The 20,691-nt window shown below is 41.4% G+C and overlaps 1 protein-coding gene across 2 annotated transcripts in view; it reads left to right on the top strand.

Annotated features, from left to right (window-relative positions):
* Window positions 1–303: 303 nt before the first annotated feature.
* LOC118919330 (potassium channel subfamily U member 1-like) overlaps window positions 304–20,691 on the top strand; it is a 64,582-nt gene continuing 44,194 nt past the window's right edge. The window contains exons 1-3 of one of the 2 annotated variants that reach the window (XR_008998713.1): window positions 304–552; window positions 5,061–5,150; window positions 5,281–5,378. The gene's annotated coding sequence lies outside the window, so the exon portion shown is untranslated. The remainder of the gene's footprint in view (window positions 553–5,060; window positions 5,151–5,280; window positions 5,379–20,691) is intronic. The other variant, XR_008998714.1, reaches the window with a different exon arrangement.

Below are 20,691 nucleotides of genomic sequence, written 5' to 3'. Positions count from 1 at the left end.
GGCCCAGTATCCAATTGTGCAAAGCCTCTCCAGAGAGCGACCTTTCTCTCCATTTAATTATGAGCCCGCATATGCCTTTTCGCATACTCAAATTCCCTCTTGGCCTCTCTTTGCACTTCATTTCCTTTGTTCCATCAATTTAAAAATTTTACAATTTTCTGATCTTGTCCCTTGTGCTAAGGAAAGTGAAAGAGGTGAAAGATGCTGTGGTTGGCAAAACACCAACTAGAAAATGGAATTCTCCTGTAATTCCTTCTGTGACTGTAAGGAGGTCCTTTACAGGCACACGGAAGTAATCACTGGGCCAGAGAGAATGAGCTTTATGCTGCCCACTGACCTGCTTTCTCCCTCACTTAGTGGCCACTGTGTCTGACTGTGAAGTGGTGTGTAAGGACACTGGCTTTGCCTCTGTTGTGTCCTTAGAAAGTGGAGGATAACTGCAGTATCTGTTCAGGTGGATGTGATTTTAGTCTCCATGGCTGGAGAGAGTGAAAGGATTAGGAGCTCTGTATGAAGACCTCGTCTCTTCCATGGAGGTGTACACGGGTGGAGGTACACAACCAGCCCTGCCATGGTTTTCTTTTTGTTATCTCTGAAGCTATAACCACCTCACTGAGGATGGTTACCTGTCAATATTCACCATAAAATGGCTTTTGGAATACAGAAATTGAGAGAGATTTGTGGTCACCATTTTTTTTTGGAAATGAAGTCTGAAACCTACTTCCAGAAATCCTAAACTGGGCAGAGTCAGGGCAAGATTTCTTAATGCTGTTCTCTGCTCTGGTACTTGAAAGTCTGTGGTAAACTACTAATTTAGGTTTAATGGCCTGGACTCCAGCGTCCTATGTCCCATTTTTCTTGGATTAGGCAGTTATTTTCTCTGACTGTTAGTTTCTGCATCAATAAAGTGAGAATAATCACATAACCTGATTTTTCCAAGTATTAAATTAAAATTTATGAATACCCAGATTAAAAGGGCTTAGGTCAATGCCATGAGTTCCAATGATTACATGGTGAGAAATTGTAGTCTGAAGAGCATTTCCAGTTGGTTCTGGGCACAGAACATTGCCTTAAGCTTAAATTTAGATTAGATCTAATCTAACTAATTTACTTGAGCTCCCTGATTCTACTATCAAAGTCCAAAATCCATCCTGTCTTCCTGTTTCTCTTTCTGATCTCTTAAAAACTAGCTCAGGAAGTCTTCTCTATCCTAGTGGCTATCATTTTTTACCCTCCTTCAAAAACAGAAACATTTAGATTAGCAGCATTAAGCCAGTTTCTCTAGTAATGGGGATTTACGTGGTGGTGTGAACTGCCAAGCGAGGTGAGTCCAGTCAGGGGAGGAGTTTGAAGGGGAAAGGACAAGAGAGGCACCTGAATCTTTGGGAAGGGGCGGGGGGTGCCTGGATTGGATGATAAGCCCGGTCCTTTTTAGCAGGGCGGACTTGTTTGTGTATTCATTTTGTTTTTGCTGGATGGCCCTCTGAGGAGTGCTTCTGAACTGGCTCTGACTCCCCACAGCCACAGGGTTTCAGAGTCTATAGAATAATCCCAGACTTTGATCTGAGATTCTGGGCTTTCAAGATTCTGTCCTGCCGTGTCAGAACAGGGTGATGGTGATTCTCAGGGCAGCGGGGGCAGGATACGAGCAGAGCATAAGAAATTCCGGAGGCTCTTACATGAATGTCAGAGATTTTTTACCCAACTGCCCCCATCCCCGTCAAGCCACATACCTTTTTGAGAGAAATCCCTCTCCACTGACATCTCCTATTTCTCTAGAAACCTACTGCTGTCTAGAACATTCTCATTCCCATTGATCAGGATGGCTCTTGAGTTCATTTGAATTTATGAATGCTTCTGATACTGGACAGAAGCCATGAATATTTTTTTTCTTTGTAGCATACAGTTAGAATGAAAACTAGTATGTTTAAAAAGAACAGTCTTGAACAGCCATGTCTAGAAAAACCCAACTTGGGTATCATATTATCCTTCCCATCTTATAGCTGCTGACTCAAACACCAGACTACCTTGCTGAAATTAGCAAAATGAGAATTCCAATGCCATATTAGGCAAGATCTACTGTTGATAGGGTAGATAAAGGAAAGGGGTAACATTACCAGACCATTTGCTTTTCTTGAGAATCCATATTGGATAATATGACAAGAGAAGTTGCCATGTAATAAAAATGAAAAATCTAGGACAGAGAATCAGTGGCAAAGATACGGAGATAAAAGATTCTGAAAAATAAGAAAAAGTTGAGCGTAAATGGGATGGAGAACAGGAGAGACTATTTTATGTTGGCATATGTGTATTTTTTAGCAAACTTGAATTGGAGGCAGAAAATTAGTATTAGGATTTTGCTAGCCTGTGGCCTTAGAGAAATGTTCATCATCTGGAAAAATGAGGAAGTCATATTAATTAATACCTAAGACTCCTTCCAGTTCTAAAACTGACTTTTATCAGGGACCCTAGAATTATAGGGAAACAGTCAAAATTCAATAATTTTGAATGATACCAGGCTACAAAGGAATGATTTTATATGAAAAGTTGGAAAGAAGAAAAGATCTTCTTAAGTAGAGAGGATGCAGAAGGTATCTGGGCAAAAGAAATCAAGGGGTACTGTATGAAGGAAGCCATTATGGAGAAAATAACAAATAGTATTGTCTGGTCTGGCTGGATAAATTTTATTTAACAACCCTGCTATGCTCAAGAAAAGCTCAAAATCTAAACCTACACACAACTGCTAGAAATAGGTCATGGTACAAAAAAAATGGAGTCTTAAGAGTTATAAGGGAGTTTGGGTCTCAGACTGGCCCAAAACTTGGTCAGGTGTCAATACCTTGGACCTTCAACAACCTGGGCTTTGCATCAGAGGTATTTCTGAAGCTTTAAAGACAGGTAGACTGTAAAAGCCCACTTCAGGACTTGCAAAATCAAAACCTCCGAGGGTAGGGCCTGAGAATTTTTTAAGTCTTTATGGCATAGTCAATTTATTCACTGGTGTATGGTAACTACTGGACCAAATTCTTTTAAGATCCTTTCCAACTGATTTCTGTAAACTTTATTAGGATGGCTATTAGGACCTCATACACCAGAAACATGAATATTTATTAAGAACTAACTTCCACATGTATTCAAGAGGTTCTGGTGCTATTTACTGCTTAGCACACATCTACCACCAGTGAAAGAGGAACCTACTCCAACATAGGTTCACCTTTGGTTTCTCACCAGAATATCATGTGATTCAAAGGGATTAATCCTGATTTGGCAATGTTTTTGATAATAGAAATCTCATATATGAGACTGCTAGTTCATGAACAACAGTGCTAAAGGCACTTACACTGACTCTGGAATCCTCACAACACTGGGTACAGTTATTAGTCCCATTTTACAGAGGAGGAAGCGGAGGCCCATGAATGTGAAGTAATTTTTCCAAACTCACACCACCCACCAAGTGGTAGAGCCAGAATCTGAGCTCAGTTCTGATCAACAAGCTGTACTAAACCCACTGTAGCCACACTAAATGAAAGGAAAGTAGCGTAGAGTGTCTCCACAGCTGGATTTTAGGCAAGTATTTTGAGAGACTGGGGGAAAGCTTATCTTTCTGCCACCCCTTATTTCCTGTTCTTATTGATACTCTTGAATAGACTCTACTAAGACTTACAATAGACCTGCATCATCATGAGGGTTTGGCACAGGGAATAACATGTCACCTGCTAAGAGGTAAAGCCGGGTCTGACCCCAGTCAGATCGTGACCTGAGTTTGTGCTAATGGTGAACATTTCCCTAAGGGAGCAAGTGGCCAGCTTTCATGAAGGGGGTGTCAGGCAATAATGTCAGCTTGGGCCTATCTTCCAAAGAAGTTCATCTCTTCTTTCAAATACAACCATGACAGTATCTTCATAACTAAATGTTTAGCAAGAGTTAAAGGACTCTAAAAAAAAAAGTGAAGATACAACTAAGTATGTTTATTTATTAGAGAATATCAACCATTGATATTTAGGGTGGGCACAAATCCATGTTCTTTTCCTTTCAAAATTAAAAGCAATCATCCCACTCATTAATAACAGTCAGTAAATGCTCAGAAAATGCATCCAGTGCCTCAGGTAATGAACTACCTGAACACTGCCATTCAGAATCTTCCTACTCTTGGCATAGGGCATTTGGTACAATTCCTCTGGTGTTTATAAGGCTCTAACTTGCACATTACCTCAGAGGACCAGAACAATAGGGTAAGTTTTGCCAAAATTAAGACTTGACCTCTTCCCAGTGTGATAGAAAAGGAGTGTGTTTTAAAGGAGGAAGGGAGTACTTGAATCATGCACACCAAAGCGAGGGGAGTTACAAGGTTATGATGCTTCACCGTGCTGGAGGTCAGAATTAAAGGAAATAAAACTGGGAGATGCTGACACACATAGGGAAAAATGTGAGGAACTCAAATAGTCAAATTGGAGAACTGCACCAGGGAGTATCATGGGTGCAGTTTGTAAGACAGCATTTTCAAGCACACAAGCCAGAAGAAATGGAAAATCAAAATGTTTGAGTAATATAGAAATAGAAGCAACTCATGTGGTTCCTGCTCCCCGAAATCTTGTAATCAAGACAAAGAAGTCAGACATACAAGTTTAATCACTTTTGAATCCAGCGGATTAATTCGATGTCATTTAATCTGAGAGGGTAACTAGTGTGAGGATGAACACCAGCAGGATGACAGGAAGACTAGCAACTGTGTGACCTTGGCCTGTTTGGCATTGGATAGCCCGAGTTCGCGAGGCTTCCTGCTTCTGAGGTGGTTTGACTTGTGCAGCTTAGCAATTAGGTTGTGACCTTGGCCCACTGCCCACATATTCAGCATCAAAGAATCAACTGCCATCAAATTTAAATTTTCTACTATATTGGGCAGTAATAGGGAATTGAGTCTTATTAACGCTGCAGCTTAGAGAATCCATTGGTAATGACAGAATGAAACACCAAATATTGCCAGAGAAACTTGAAAAATTACTGTATATTTGTTTTCTGTTTCCATGAAAAATTATGGTATTATTAGTTTCTGTTTCCAGTGGTCTGATATTAAATCCACCTGCAGAAGTTAGACTGCATAAGAATACATTAGGGTTCTTTATCACCGAATCTACAAAGGATGTCAAAAGGTAATTTTTTGGTATTACTTTGTGGAGAGAAAGTCCTAAACGGATGCAGCTTAATGGCAGGCAGACTGTCAGCGCCTTGCTTAGTGTTGAGCCTCGCATAAATCATACTTGATCTGCTTCCTTTGTCCAGAGCCGCCTTTTACTGTGCCGCCTGTCACAGTGATGTGTACACTCGTGAGCTCATTGGAAAATGTAGCTGCAAAAGCAAGAATCATCAACATATCACAGGTAACTGTGCTTCCTATCTAGGTGTCCTCAGCCCAGCTTCTGGGGGTGTGACCAGGGAGAGAGGAGAGGTTCCAGCTCTTGAAAGACAATGCCTGTTTGAACTTGGCCAGCAAGTGGCAGACACTTCCCCCACTGGGCATACAACACCTGAGAATCAGGCTTTCAGATCTCAGAGAAACCTTAACTAGTTATCTAGCTCAGCTCCTTCACAGGCCAGGTAGATGAGTTCAGTAATGTCCAAAGTCACTTGCCAGTTGGAGGCATCTCCCAACTCGAGCCAAGAATGCTGACTTTCAGCCTGTTGCTTTTTCACTGCATCACACTGATCTTCCCAGCTTCAATCACCAAGTTCAGCCTGTATCTGACTGCTTGGTTGGTCCTCATGTGAAAGAAATTATTGAGATGTATTTGGCATGCAACATTGTGTGGGTTTAAGGTGTATAATGAGTGGATTCGATACATTTACATTGCAGTATTGTTGCCATTGTAACATCAGCTAACACCTTAATTTCCATAGTATACAAAAACTTCATCCTCACATAGTTCCATTTCCTCCTTTTGTGTTGTTATCATCAGAAATTATATCTTCACAGGTACCCATCAACATAGATATATAACTATTGCTTTATACAATCATCATTTAAGTCAAAGAGAAAAAAATCCTAGATTCTCTTTTATATTTACTTATGTACATACACCCTTACCAATGTTCTTTATTGCTTACTGTGGATTTGAGTTACTGCCTAGTATCTTGTCATTTCAAACTCAAGGACCCTTATTAGGGTACTTCTTGTAGGGTTTGTCTGCTAGCAATGAACTCTCCATGTTTTTACTGATATTAAAATGTCTACTTTACCCTTCATTTTGGAAGGATAGTTTTGCCAGGTATAGAACTTTTGTTACAGTATTGTTTTCATTCAGGACTTGCAATATGTCTTCCTACTGCCTTCAGGCCTCCATTCTTTCTGATGAGAAGTCATCTGTTAATCTCTTTTTCTTTTTTTTTTTTTTAGTCCCAGGATTGTTTTATTTTTATTTTTATTTTTTTTTTAGATAATTATTTTTTATTGAAGGGTAGTTGACGCACAGTATTACATTACATTAGTTTCAAGTGTACAACACAGTGATAAAACATTTATATACATAATTCTAGGTTCCAGCTATCACCCTACCAAGCTGTTACAATATCTTGACTATATTCCTTATGCTATACGTTACATCCCAGTTACTTATTTATTTTACCATTGGAAGTCTGTCCTTTTTTGTGTGTGTGTGTGCGTGTGAGGGCATCTCTCATATTTATTGATCAAATGGTTGTTAACGACAATAAAATTCTGTATAGGGGAGTCAATGCTCAATGCACAATCATTAATCCACCCCAAGACTAATTTTTGTCAGTCTCCAATCTTCTGAGGCATAACAAACAAGTTTTTACATGTAGAACAAATTCTTACATAATGAATAAGTTAAATAGTGAACAGTACAAGGGCAGTCATCACAGAAACTTTCGGTTTTGCTCATGCATTATGAACTCTAAACAGTCAGTTCAAATATGAATACTCATTTGGTTTTTATACTTGATTTATATGTGGATACCACATTTCTCTCTTTATTATTATTATTTTTAATAAAGTGCTGAAGTGGTAGGTAGATACAAGATAAAGGTAGAAAACATAGTTTATTGTTGTAAGAGAGCAAATGTAGATGTTCAGATGTGTGCCTGTAGACTATGTGTTAATCCAAGCTAGACAAGGGCAATAAAACATCCACGTATGCAGAAGATTTGTCTCAGAACGGGGGGTGAGGTTCTAAGCCTCACCTCTGTTGATCCCCAATTTCTCACCTGATGAGCCCCCTGCGACTGTGCCTGTCTTAGGTTGTTCCTCCCTTGAGGAATCTTACACGTCTCTGGCTAACCAGTCATCTTCTGGGGCCATACAGGGAAATGTAAAGTTGGTAAGTGAGAGAGAAGCCTTATTGTTTGAAATGGTTAGCTTTTTACTTCTTTGCATATTTATGCCCTGTGGCTTCTGTGCCCAGCATTTGTCTTGAGGTATCTTTACCACTTGAAAGAACTATGATACTCGGTAAATTTGATATGAGGCACGAATTCTATTTAAGGGTTGTAATTAGGAAGGAAGAAGAAAAACTATAGAAGTAGCAGGTGGAAGAAAACATGGGAAGATTGATTATTTCTTTGACATATCTTCTTGTAGAGTAACTTCAGCATGTATAGGTTTTAAGCTACTACTTAAATTGCACACACACATTAACATCATAGAAGTATAGTTACATAACCAAGCATACCTGTAATTACCAGCCATCTCCAGTGAAACCAAGAACACCAGTTAGGCACCTTAGGCATTTGTGAAAACTTATCTATGATATGGTGGATATTGTCCAACTGAACTTGAACAGTCTGAAAGAAATCAGACAAATTAAAACAACCCATTCCTGGGGAATGTTCACATCCTTTATGTTCTTTTAACAGTAAATAGTCTGTAGTTGTAAGATTTTGGAGCGCTACAATTTGCACTTCTCCTAATTCTTGATTGAGTTCCAACAGTATAGATCCAGTCCAATTTGTTGTTTTACTGTATGCACAGGCCAGCTTAGATATCTCCTTCCTCATTCCCATGGCAAGTCCAGGAACTGGTGGGATGAGTGCATCTACAGCTGTAGCAGTGCGTGGATCTTTGTTGGGGTTTTTTGATGATCATCTTCTGGCATGAGTCTTCCAGAGAGTGCTGATGTTGGAAGTTCTCTTTCATATCGTATCTTAGTTCATTTTTGGGGTAGCCCAATTAGGCTTTGATCTTCTGTATAAACGCAAACAGACCCTTTGCCTACACTTTTATATGCCCTTTATACCCTTGTGTAGAACTCATTGGAGGTTACCACACAGGAACTGCCCTTTTTGTTTTGTTTTGTTTTGTTTTTGGTATCACTAATCTACACTTACATGACGAATATTATGTTTACTAGGCTCTCCCCTATACCAGGTCTCCCCTATAAACCCCTTTACAGTCACTGTCCATCAGCATAGCAAAATGTTGTAGAATCACTACTTGCCTTCTCTGTGTTGTACAGCCCTCCCTTTTCTCCTACCCCCCCATGCATGTTAATCTTAATACCCCCGTACTTATCCCCCCCCTTATCCCTCCCTACCCACCCATCCTCCCCAGTCCCTTTCCCTTTGGTACCTGTTAGTCCATTCTTGAGTTCTGTGATTCTGCTGCTGTTTTGTTCCTTCAGTTTTTCCTTTGTTCTTATATTCCACAGATAAGTGAAATCATTTGGTATTTCTCTTTCTCCGCTTGGCTTGTTTCACTGAGCATAATACCCTCCAGCTCCATCCATGTTGCTGCAAATGATTGGATTTGCCCTTTTCTTATGGCTGAGTAGTATTCCATTGTGTATATGTACCACATCTTCTTTATCCATTCATCTATCGATGGACATTTAGGTTGCTTCCAATTCTTGACTATTGTAAATAGTGCTGCGATAAACATAGGGGTGCACTGATCTTTCTCATACTTGATTGCTACATTCTTAGGGTAAATTCCTAGGAGTGCAATTCCTGGGTCAAATGGTAAATCTGTTTTGAGCATTTTGATGTACCTCCATACTGCTTTCCACAATGGTTGAACTAACTTACATTCCCACCAGCAGTGTAGAAGGGTTCCCCTTTCTCCACAGCCTCGCCAACATTTGTTGTTGTTTGTCTTTTGGATGGCAGCCATCCTTACTGGTGTGAGGTGATACCTCATTGTAGTTTTAATTTGCATTTCCCTGATAATTAGTGATGTGGAGCATCTTTTCATGTGTCTGTTAGCCATCTGTATTTCTTTTTTGGACAACTGTCTGTTCAGTTCCTCTGCCCATTTTTTAATTGGGTTATTTGTTTTTTGTTTGTTGAGGCGTGTGAGCTCTTTATATATTCTGGACGTCAAGCCTTTATCGGATGTGTCATTTTCAAATATATTCTCCCATACTGTAGGGATCCTTTTTGTTCTATTGATGGTGTCTTTTGCTGTAGTCATCTGTTAATCTTACTGGGTTTCACTTGTACATCATGTTTAGTTTCTCTCACTGCTTTGAAGGTTTTTTCTTGTCTCCAGCTTTCAGCATTGTTACTATGATCTGTCTGTGTCTGGATCTCTTTGTGTTTATTCTACTTGGACTACATTGAGATCTTTGGATGTGTATTGTAATAGGCTAAGAACAGCCCCCAGAGATATCCGTACACCAACCCCTGTGAATGTTACCTTATATGGCAAAAGGAACTTTGTAGATGTGATTATATTCAGGGTTTTGAGATGAGATTATCCTGTATCCTATCTGTGGAGTCTTAATGTAATCACAAGAGCCCTTGTACTAGGAAGGCATACACAAAAGCCTTGTGATGGAAGCACATTGAGAGAGAGAAAGTGTTATTCCACCAACTGAAGATGGAGGAAGGGGCCGCAAGGCAAAGAATATGGGGAGCCTGTAGAAGCTGGAAAAGGAAAGGAAATGGGGCCTCCCCTAGAACCTCTTTAGGATTAGGATTAGGATGTGGACATCTTTGGGCGGGGGGCATTTTCTGCCTACCGAAAGCCCCTCCATTCATCCCCTAGGCCTGTCATTACAAATGACCATAGACTGGGTGGTTTAAAACAACAGAAAATTATTCCCTCGGAGTTCTGAGGCCAGAAGTCTCACGTCCAGGCACCAGCCCTGTCACGCTTCCTCCAGAGGCTCTTGGGGACAGTCCTGCCCTGCTTCCTCTAGCTTCTGTGTCTCCTGACGCTCTTTGGCCGGTGGCAGCATAACTCTAGTCTCTGCTTCCATCTGCAGGCATTTCCTCTGTCTCTCCTGCATGTCTGTGTGTCTTCTTCTTACAGGGACACTAGTCGTTAGGCTTAGACATCACCCCAAATCCAGGATGATTTCATTTTGAGATCCTTAACTAACTACATCTGCAAAGACGCTGTGTCCATTCACTGTATTAGTCAGCAAAGCCCAGAACAAAACCGCATGGACCAGGGAGCTTGGACAACAGAAATCTGTTTCCTCTCAGTTCTTGAGACTGAGAAGTTCAAGGTTGAGGTGTCAGCCAAGGCACTGGCGAGGGCTCTCTTCCTGGCTTACAGATGGCCACCTTCTCCATCCTCACATGGCAGAGAGAGTGAGCTCTGCTCTCTCCTCCTCTTCGTATAAGGACACTCATCCAGCAGATCAGGGCCCTGCCTTTATGACCCACTAGCCTTCATTACTTCTGTAAAGGCCCTGTCTCCAAATACAGTTACATCAGGAGTTAGGGCTGCAACGTACGACTTTGAGTGGGACACACACAGCTCAGTCCACAGTAGCCACATTCTGAAGTTACAGGTAGATGTGAATTCTAGGGGAACACCATTCAGTCCATTAACCCCTCTGTTGAATAACTCCCAGTTAGTGTACTTTTCAACTGTAGAGTTTCATTTGGTTCTTTTTTATAATTTTTCTCTGTTTATTGATATTGTCTCTTTGAAGAGACATTGTTATCATGCTTTTCTTTACTTCTTGAATCATGGTTTTCTAGCTCTTGAACACGTCTGTGATAGGTGCTCTGAAAACTTCCTCCGCTGAGGCTGACATTAGGACTCTTGCTGGGCAATTTCTGTTGTTTGCGTTTTTTACGCCTGTGTATGTTTCATGTTTTCCTGTTTCTAGAAAACTATGCTTGAGCTAATATATTGTAGCAACTCTAGGCACCAAGGCTTTGTCATTGCTTGTTAGGTTAGTTGGTAGGTGACTGTCCTGGGAATCTTTTTCCCCCACGCTGTGAAGCCTCCAGTGTTGCCTGTCATCAGGGCATGCAGCCTTGGGCCTGCACATAGTCATCTGAGGAGGACAGTGGTGTTAACTGGGCTCTTTCTAATCGTCCCCTTCCCTGTCTCTCTGTTTAGCTCTCTGCCTCTTGGCAACCCACCCAGCTCTTAGGCTGCAGGTTACTCTGTAATTTTGACAATAACCTGGGGCGTCTATTGCTCTACAGTATTATCCAGTTAGATGTGCACCCCTTTGCTGCAGTAGTTTTTGACACCAGTTTTTGAGGTTGTTCTGACCCTGAGAGAGCACTTATAAGCCTTCTCTTTTCCTGGTTCACCGTAGTTTACCTTGTTGCTTTCATGGAGCTTCCAGCCTCCACTTAATTGTTTGCCACCAAAATCACTGCTGTGTTCAAGAGTACCAGTGAGTTTGGACTTCTGCAAACTCCGTTCCAGATGAAGCCACTATCCTCGGGAGGGGCTTCCGAGCTCCCTGTTCTGCCTCTCTGGGCAAATCGCTGAGCCGCTGCTCCACTGCAGGGAGAGTGGTCCGCTCCTCACAAAGCGACACACCTGCCTCTGAGCAGCCCCTGGGCCCTGGTGGTAGCCTCTGTTCTCCTTGGTTTGCCTCTCCCTCTGGGGATGTGAGCTGGGGACAGGGTGGTCAGTACCCCTCTCTCCACCCCACGATGGCTGGGCAGGGCCTCTGCCCCATGCGTGAGAGCTGGGGGAGGAAGGAGCCTCCATCCTCCGGCTGCGCTCACCTGGGGCGCAGCCTCTGCAACTGCTGCTGGAGGAGTGGGAAATGCTGGCGCCCTGCCCCTCCCAGAGACGGGCTGGAGCCCTTGGCTGGGTGTCCGGGGAGAGGGAGCGCTGCGAGCTGGGGCACCCTTACCCAGAAGGCAGCGTCCGTCCCACTTGGTGGGGGCGGGGGCGGGGGCGGGGGAAGGTTGGAGCAGAGAAAGCGGTTTGTGGCTCGAGTGTCTGTGGCCCTTGCCGTTCCTCCTAAGGTACAGTGTAATTTCTCAAATTTCCTTCATTTGCTATATGCCCATAAGAGAATTTTTAGAGAATTTAAACGTGTGTGTGTGTTATAATCATTTTCACTAGCTATTGTTGTTTCTCCAAGGTCCATGGAGCTTCCACACGCAGAACTAAAGGCGCTGTCTATATTTTCTCTCAATCTTTTGATTTTGCCTTGAAAATATGCAACAATTTTGGGTGTAGAAAGAAGCTATTCTTATGCAATTTCCTGAAATCCCTGTTGTCTGTGGGGTTCACAACTGAATGCTTGAGTCTGAAGAATATCTTCATTTGATGGGCTTTGAGATCCTATTTTAGATTCAAAAGTTAAACATTGACTCTTTTTTGCATTCTGTAACAGTATGAATGTCTCTTGAGGCAATGGGTGAAACTGGCTAAATGGGAGAAATATCCCAATAAACAAGGTGTGAATAAGAAAGAAAACATTACACATTAAAAGCATCATCTGGAGGAGGGGCGGAAGATGGCGGCGTGAGTAGAGCAGCAGAAATCTCCTCGCAAAACAACATATATCTATGAAAATATAACAAAGACAACCCTTCCTAGAATAAAGACCAGAGGACACAGGACAATATCCAGGCCACATCCGCACCTGAGAGAACCCAGCGCCTCGCGAAGGGGGTAAGATACAAGCCCCGGCCCCGCGGGACCCGAGCGCCCCTCCCCCCAGCTCCCGGCGGGAGAAGAGCAGGCAGAGCGGGAGGGAGACGGAGCCCAGGACTGCCGAACACCCAGCCCCAGCCATCCGGGCCAGAGTGCAGGGCGCTCGATACTAGGAAAACAGGGCAGCAAGAACAGTGAGCAGGCACTGGAGGCTGGGCGACAGAGGACATAAGAAAAGCGCGCGACCATTTTTTTTTTTTTGCTTTATTGCTGTTTTGTTTTGGCGAGCGCTTTTTGGAAGTCTTAAAGGGATAGGGACCCCAATACTAGGGAAACAGGGCAGAAAGACCGGTGAGCAGAGGCCTGAGGCTGGCACCAGAGAATAAAGAAAAACGAATGACCACCTTTTTTTTTTTTTTTCAATTTAAAACTTTTATTTTTTTTTTTTAATTTAATAATTTTTTTTTTTTTTTTTTTTTTTTTTTGGTGGTCGTTGTTTTGTTTTGGCGGGTGCTTTTTGGAAGTCTTAAAGGGGCAGGGCGGGTCACTTAATGCAGAGGTAGGGAATCCGGGATCTCTGGACACCCTAACCCCTGGGCTGCAGGGAGCAGGGAGGCCCCTTACGTAGATAAATAGCCTCCCAGCAGCTCCTGCTCCAACGCGACTCCACCATTTTGGAGTAGCTGCCCGAGCCAGGCCACGCCCACAGCAACAGCGGAGATTAACTCCATAGCAGCCGGGCAGGAAGCAGAAACACTGTCTGCGCGCAGCTGCACAGCACAAGCCACTAGAGGCCGCTGTTCTCCCAGGAGAGGAGGGCCACAAACCAACAAGAAAGGAAGTCCTTCCAGCCGTCACTCGTCCCAGTTCTGCAGACTATTCCTATCACCATGAAAAGGCAAAGCTACAGGCAGACAAAGATCACAGAGACAACACCAGAGAAGGAGACAGACCTAACCAGTCTTCCTGACAAAGAATTCAAAATAAGAATCATAAACATGCTGACAGAGATGCAGAGAAATACACAAGAGAAATGGGATGAAGTCCGGAAGGAGATCACAGATGCCAGAAAGGAGATCGCAGAAATGAAACAAACTCTGGAAGGGTTTATAAGCAGAATGGATAGAATGCAAGAGGCCATTGATGGAATTGAAATCAGAGAACAGGAACGCATAGAAGCTGACATAGAGAGAGACAAAAGGATCTCCAGGAATGAAACAATATTAAGAGAACTGTGTGACCAATCCAAAAGGAAAAATATCCGTATTATAGGGGTCCCAGAAGAAGAAGAGAGAGGAAAAGAGATGGAAAGTATCTTAGAAGAAATAATTGCTGAAAACTTCCCCACACTGGGGGAGGAAGTAATCGAACAGACCACGGAAATACACAGAACCCCCAACAGAAAGGATCCAAGAAGGGCAACACCAAGACACATAATAATTAAAATGGCAAAGATCAAGGACAAGGAAAGAGTGTTAAAGGCAGCTAGAGAGAAAAAGGTCACCTATAAAGGGAAACCCATCAGGCTAACGTCAGATTTCTCAACAGAAACCCTACAGGCCAGAAGAGAATGGCATGATATATTTAATACAATGAAACAGAAAGGCCTTGAACCAAGGATACTGTATCCAGCACGACTATCATTCAAATATGACGGTGGGATTAAACAATTCCCAAACAAAAGCTGAGGGAATTTGCTTTCCACAAACCACCTCTACAGAACATCTTACAGGGACTGCTCTAGATGGGAGCACTCCTTGAAGGAGCACAGCACAAAACACCCAACATATGAAGAATCGAGGAGGAGGAACAAGAAGGGAGAGAAGAAAAGAATCTCCAGACAGTGTATATAAAAGCTCAATAAGCGAGCTAAGTTCGGCAGGAAGATACTAAAGAGGCTAACCTTGAACCTTTGGTAACCACGAATTTAAAGCCTGCAATGGCAATAAGTACATATCTTTCAATAGTCACCCTAAATGTTAATGGGCTGAATGCACCAATCAAAAGACACAGAGTAACAGAATGGATAAAAAAGCAAGACCCATCTATATGCTGCTTACAAGAAACTCACCTCAAACCCAAAGATATGTACAGACTAAAAGTCAAGGGATGGAAAAACATATTTCAAGCAAACAACAGTGAGAAGAAAACAGGCTTTGCAGTACTAATATCAGACAAAATAGACTTCAAAACAAAGAAAGTAACAAGAGATAAAGAAGGACACTACATAATGATAAAGGGCTTAGTCAAACAAGAGGATATAACCATTCTAAATATATATGCACCCAACACAGGAGCACCAGCATATGTGAAACAAATACTAACAGAACTAAAGGGGGATATAGACTGCAATGCATTCATTCTAGGAGACTTCAACACACCACTCACCCCAAAGGATAGATCCACTGGGCAGAAAATAAGTAAGGACACGGAAGCACTGAACAACACAGTAGAGCAGATGGACCTAATAGACATCTATAGAACTCTACATCCAAAAGCAGCGGGATATACATTCTTCTCAAGTGCACATGGAACATTCTCCAGAATAGGCCACATACTAGGCCACAAAAAGAGCCTCAGAAAATTCCAAAAGATTGAAATCCTACCAACCAACTTTTCAGACCACAAAGGCATAAAACTAGAAATAAACTGTACAAAGAAAGCAAAGAGGCTCACAAACACATGGAGGCTTAACAACACGCTCCTAAATAATCAATGGATCAATGACCAAATCAAAATGGAGATCCAGCAATATATGGAAACAAATGACAACAACAACACTAAGCCCCAACTTCTGTGGGACACAGCAAAAGCAGTCTTAAGAGGAAAGTATATAGCAATCCAAGCATATTTAAAAAAGGAAGAGCAATCCCAAATGAATGGTCTAATGTCACAATTATCGAAATTGGAAAAAGAAGAACAGATGAGGCCTAAGGTCAGCAGAAGGAGGGACATAATAAAGATCAGAGAAGAAATAAATAAAATTGAGAAGAATAAAACTATAGCAAAAATCAATGAAACCAAGAGCTGGTTCTTCGAGAAAATAAACAAAATAGCTAAGCCTCTAGCCAGACTTATTAAGAAGAAAAGAGAGTCAACACAAATCAACAGTATCAGAAACGAGAAAGGAAAAATCACGACGGACCCCACGGAAATGCAAAGAATTATTGGAGGATACTATGAAAACCTATATGCTAACAAGCTGGGAAACCTAGGAGAAATGGACAACTTCCTAGAAAAATATAACCTTCCAAGATTGACCCAGGAAGAAACAGAAAATCTAAACAGACCAATTACCAGCAACGAAATTGAAGAGGTAATCAAAAAACTACCAAACAACAAAACCCCCGGGCCAGATGGATTTACCTCGGAATTTTATCAGACATACAGGGAAGACATAATACCCATTCTCCTTAAAGTTTTCCAAAAAATAGAGGAGGAGGGGATACTCCCAAACTCATTCTATGAAGCTAACATCACCCTAATACCAGAACCAGGCAAACACCCCACCAAAAAAGAAAACTACAGACCAATATCCCTGATGAACATAGATGCAAAAATACTCAACAAAATATTAGCAAACCGAATTCAAAAATACATCAAAAGGATCATACACCATGACCAAGTGGGATTCATCCCAGGGATGCAAGGATGGTACAACATTCGAAAGTCCATCAACATCATCCACCACATCAACAAAAAGAAAGACAAAAACCACATGATCATCTCCATAGATGCTTAAAAAGAATTTGACAAAGTTCAACATCCATTCATGTTAAAAACTCTCAGCAAAATGGGAATAGAGGGCAAGTACCTCAACATAATAAAGGCCATCTATGATAAACCCACAGCCAACATTATATTGAACAGTGAGAAGCTGAAAGCATTTCCTCTGAGATCGGGAACTAGACAGGGATGCCCACTCTCTCCACTGTTATTTAACATAGTACTGGAGGTCCTAGCCACGGCAATCAGACAAAATAAAGAAATACAAGGAATCCAGATTGGTAAAGAAGAAGTTAAACTGTCACTATTTGCAGATGACATGATACTGTACATGAAAAACCCTAAAGACTCCACCCCAAAACTACTAGAACTGATATCGGAATACAGCAAAGTTGCAGGATACAAAATCAACACACAGAAATCTGTGGCTTTCCTATATACTAACAATGAACCAACAGAAAGAGAAATCGGGAAAACAACTCCATTCACAATTGCATCAAAAAAAAATAAAATACCTAGGAATAAACCTAACCAAAGAAGTGAAAGACTTATACTCTGAAAACTACTAGTCACTCTTAAGAGAAATTAAAGGGGACACTAACAGATGGAAACTCATCCCATGCTCATGGCTAGGAAGAATTAATATCGTCAAAATGGCCATCCTGCCCAAAGAAATATACAGATTTGATGCAATCCCTATGAAACTACCAGCAACATTCTTCAATGAACTGGAACAAATAATTCAAAAATTCATATGGAAACACCAAAGACCCCAAATAGCCAAAGCAATCATGAGAAAGAAGAATAAAGTAGGGGGGATCTCACTCCCCAACTTCAAGCTCTACTATAAAGCCATAGTAATCAAGACAATTTGGTACTGGCACAAGAGCAGAGCCACAGACCAATGGAACAGACTAGAGAATCCAGACATTAACCCAGACATATATGGTCAATTAATATTTGATAAAGGAGCCATGGACATACAATGGCGAAATGACAGTCTCTTCAACAGGTGGTGCTGGCAAAACTGGACAGCTACATGTAGGAGAATGAACCTGGACCATTGTCTAACCCCATATACAAAAGTAAACTCAAAATGGATCAAAGACCTGAATGTAAGCCATGAAACCATTAAACTCTTGGAAGAAAACTTAGGCAAAAACCTCTTAGACATAAACATGAGTGACGTCTTCTTGAACATATCTCCCCAGGCAAGGAAAACAATAGCAAAAATGAGTAAGTGGGACTATATTAAGCTGAAAAGCTTCTGTACAGCAAAAGACACCATCAATAGAACAAGAAGGATCCCTACAGTATGGGAGAATATATTTGAAAATGACACATCCGATAAAGGCTTGACGTCCAGAATATATAAGGAGCTCACACGCCTCAACAAACAAAAAACAAATAACCCAATTAAAAAATGGGCAGAGGAACTGAACAGACAGTTCTCCAAAAAAGAAATACAGATGGCCAACAGACACATGAAAAGATGCTCCACATCGCTAATTATCAGAGAAATGCAAATTAAAACTACAATGAGGTATCACCTCACACCAGTAAGGATGGCTGCCATCCAAAAGACAGAGAACAACAAATGTTGGCGAGGCTGTGGAGAAAGGGGAACCCTCCTACACTGCTGGTGGGAATGTAAGTTAGTTCAACCATTGTGGAAAGCAGTATGGAGGTACATCAAAATGCTCAAAACAGACTTACCATTTGACCCAGGAATTCCACTCCTAGGAATTTACCCTAAGAACGCAGCAATCAAGTTTGAGAAAGACAGATGCACCCCTATGTTTATTGCAGCTCTATTTACAATAGCCAAGAATTGGAAGCAACCTAAATGTCCATCAATAGATGAATGGATAAAGAAGGCGTGGTACATATACACAATGGCATACTACTCAGCCATAAGAAAAGGGCAAATCCAATCATTTGCAGCAACATGGATGGAGCTGGAGGGTATTATGCTCAGTGAAACAAGCCAAGCGGAGAAAGAGAAATACCAAATGATTTCACTTATCTGTGGTATATAAGAACAAAGGAAAAACTGAAGGAACAAAACAGCAGCAGAATCACAGAACTCAAGAATGGACTAACAGGTACCAAAGGGAAAGGGACTGGGGAGGATGGGTGGGTAGGGAGGGATAAGGGAGGGAGAAGTAGGGGGGTATTAAGATCAACATGCATGGCGGGGGTAGGAGAAAAGGGAGGGCTGTACAACACAGAGAAGGCAAGTAGTGATTCTACAACATTTTGCTATGCTGATGGACAGTGACTGTAAAGGGGTTTATTGGGAAGACCTGGTAACCTGGTATAGGGGAGAGCCTAGTAAACATAATATTCGTCATGTAAGTGTAGATTAGTGATAGCAAAAAAAAAAAAAAAAAGGGCAGTTCCTGTGTGGTAACCTCCAACGAGTTCTACACAAGGGTATAAAGGGCATATAAAAGTGTAGGCAAAGGGTCTGTTTGTGTTTATACAGAGGATCAAAGCCTAATTGGGCTACTCCGAAAATGAACTAAGATACGATATGAAAGAGAACTTCCAACATCAGCACTCTCTGGAAGACTCATGCCAGAAGATGATCATCAAAAAACCCCAACAAAGATCCACGCACTGCTACAGCTGTAGATGCACTCATCCCACCAGCTCCTGGACTTGCCATGGCAATGAGGAAGGAGATATCTAAGCTGGCCTGTGCATACAGTAAAACAACAAATTTGACTGGATCTATACTGTTGGAACTCAACCAAGAATTTGGAGAAGTGCAAATTGTAGCGCTCCAAAGTCTTACAACTACAAACGATTTACTGTTAAAAGAACATATGGCATGTGAACAGTCCCCAGGAATGGGTTGTTTTAATTTGTCTGATTTCTCTCAGACTGTTCAAGTTCAGTTGGACAATATCCACCATATCATAGATAAGTTTTCACAAATGCCTAAGGTGCCTAACTGGTGTTCTTGGTTTCACTGGAGATGGCTGGTAATTACAGATATGCTTTGGTTATGTAACTATACTCCTATTATGTTAATGTGTGTGTGCAATTTAAGTAGTAGCTTAAAACCTATACATGCTGAAGTTACTCTACAAGAAAATATATCAAAGAAATAATCAATCTTCCCATGTTTTCTTCCGCCTGCTACTTCTATAGCTTTTCTTCTTCCTTCCTAATTACAACCCTTAAATAGAATTCGTGCCTCATATCAAATTTACCGAGTATCATAATTCTTCCAAGTGGTAAAGATACCTCAAGACAAATGCTGGGCATAGAAGCCACAGGGCATAAATATGCAAAGAAGTAAAAAGCTAACTTTTTCAAACAATAAGGCTTCCCTCTCACTTACCAACTTCACATTTCCCTGTATGGCCCCGGAAGATGACTGGTTAGCCAGAGACAGGTAAGATTCCTCAAGGGAGGAACAACCTAAGACAGGCACAGTCGCAGGGGGGCCATCAGGTGAGAAATTGGGGATCAACAGAGGTGAGGCTTAGAACCTCACCCCCCCGTTCTGAGAGAAATCTTCTGCATACGTGGATGTTTTATTGCCCTTGTCTAGCTTGGATTAACACATAGTCTACAGGCACACACCTGATCATCTACATTTGCTCTCTTACAACACTAAACTATGTTTTCTACCTTTATCTTGTATCTACCTACCACTTCAGCACTTTATTAAAAATAATAATAATAAAGAGAGAAATGTGGTATCCACATATAAATCAAGTATAAAAACCAAATGAGTATTCATATTTGAACTGACTGTTTAGAGTTCATAATGCATGAGCAAAACCGAAAGTTTCTGTGATGACTGCCCTTGTACTGTTCACTATGTAACTTATTCATTATGTAAGAATTTGTTCTACATGTAAAAACTTGTTTGTTATGCCTCAGAAGATTGGAGACTGACAAAAATTAGGCTTGGGGTGGATTAATGATTGTGCATTGAGCATTGACTCCCCTATACAGAATTTTATTGTCGTTAACAACCATTTGATCAATAAATATGAGAGATGCCCTCACAAAAAAAAAAAAAAAAAAAAAAAAGACAGACTTCCAATGGTAAAATAAATAAGTAACTGGGATGCAATGTATAGCATAAGGAATATAGTCAAGATATTGTAACAGCTTGGTAGGGT

The sequence above is a fragment of the Manis pentadactyla genome, chromosome 7 (assembly GCF_030020395.1).
Source record: "Manis pentadactyla isolate mManPen7 chromosome 7, mManPen7.hap1, whole genome shotgun sequence".
Lineage (NCBI taxonomy): Eukaryota > Metazoa > Chordata > Mammalia > Pholidota > Manidae > Manis > Manis pentadactyla.
This window is presented reverse-complemented; position numbering and strand designations above follow the sequence as displayed.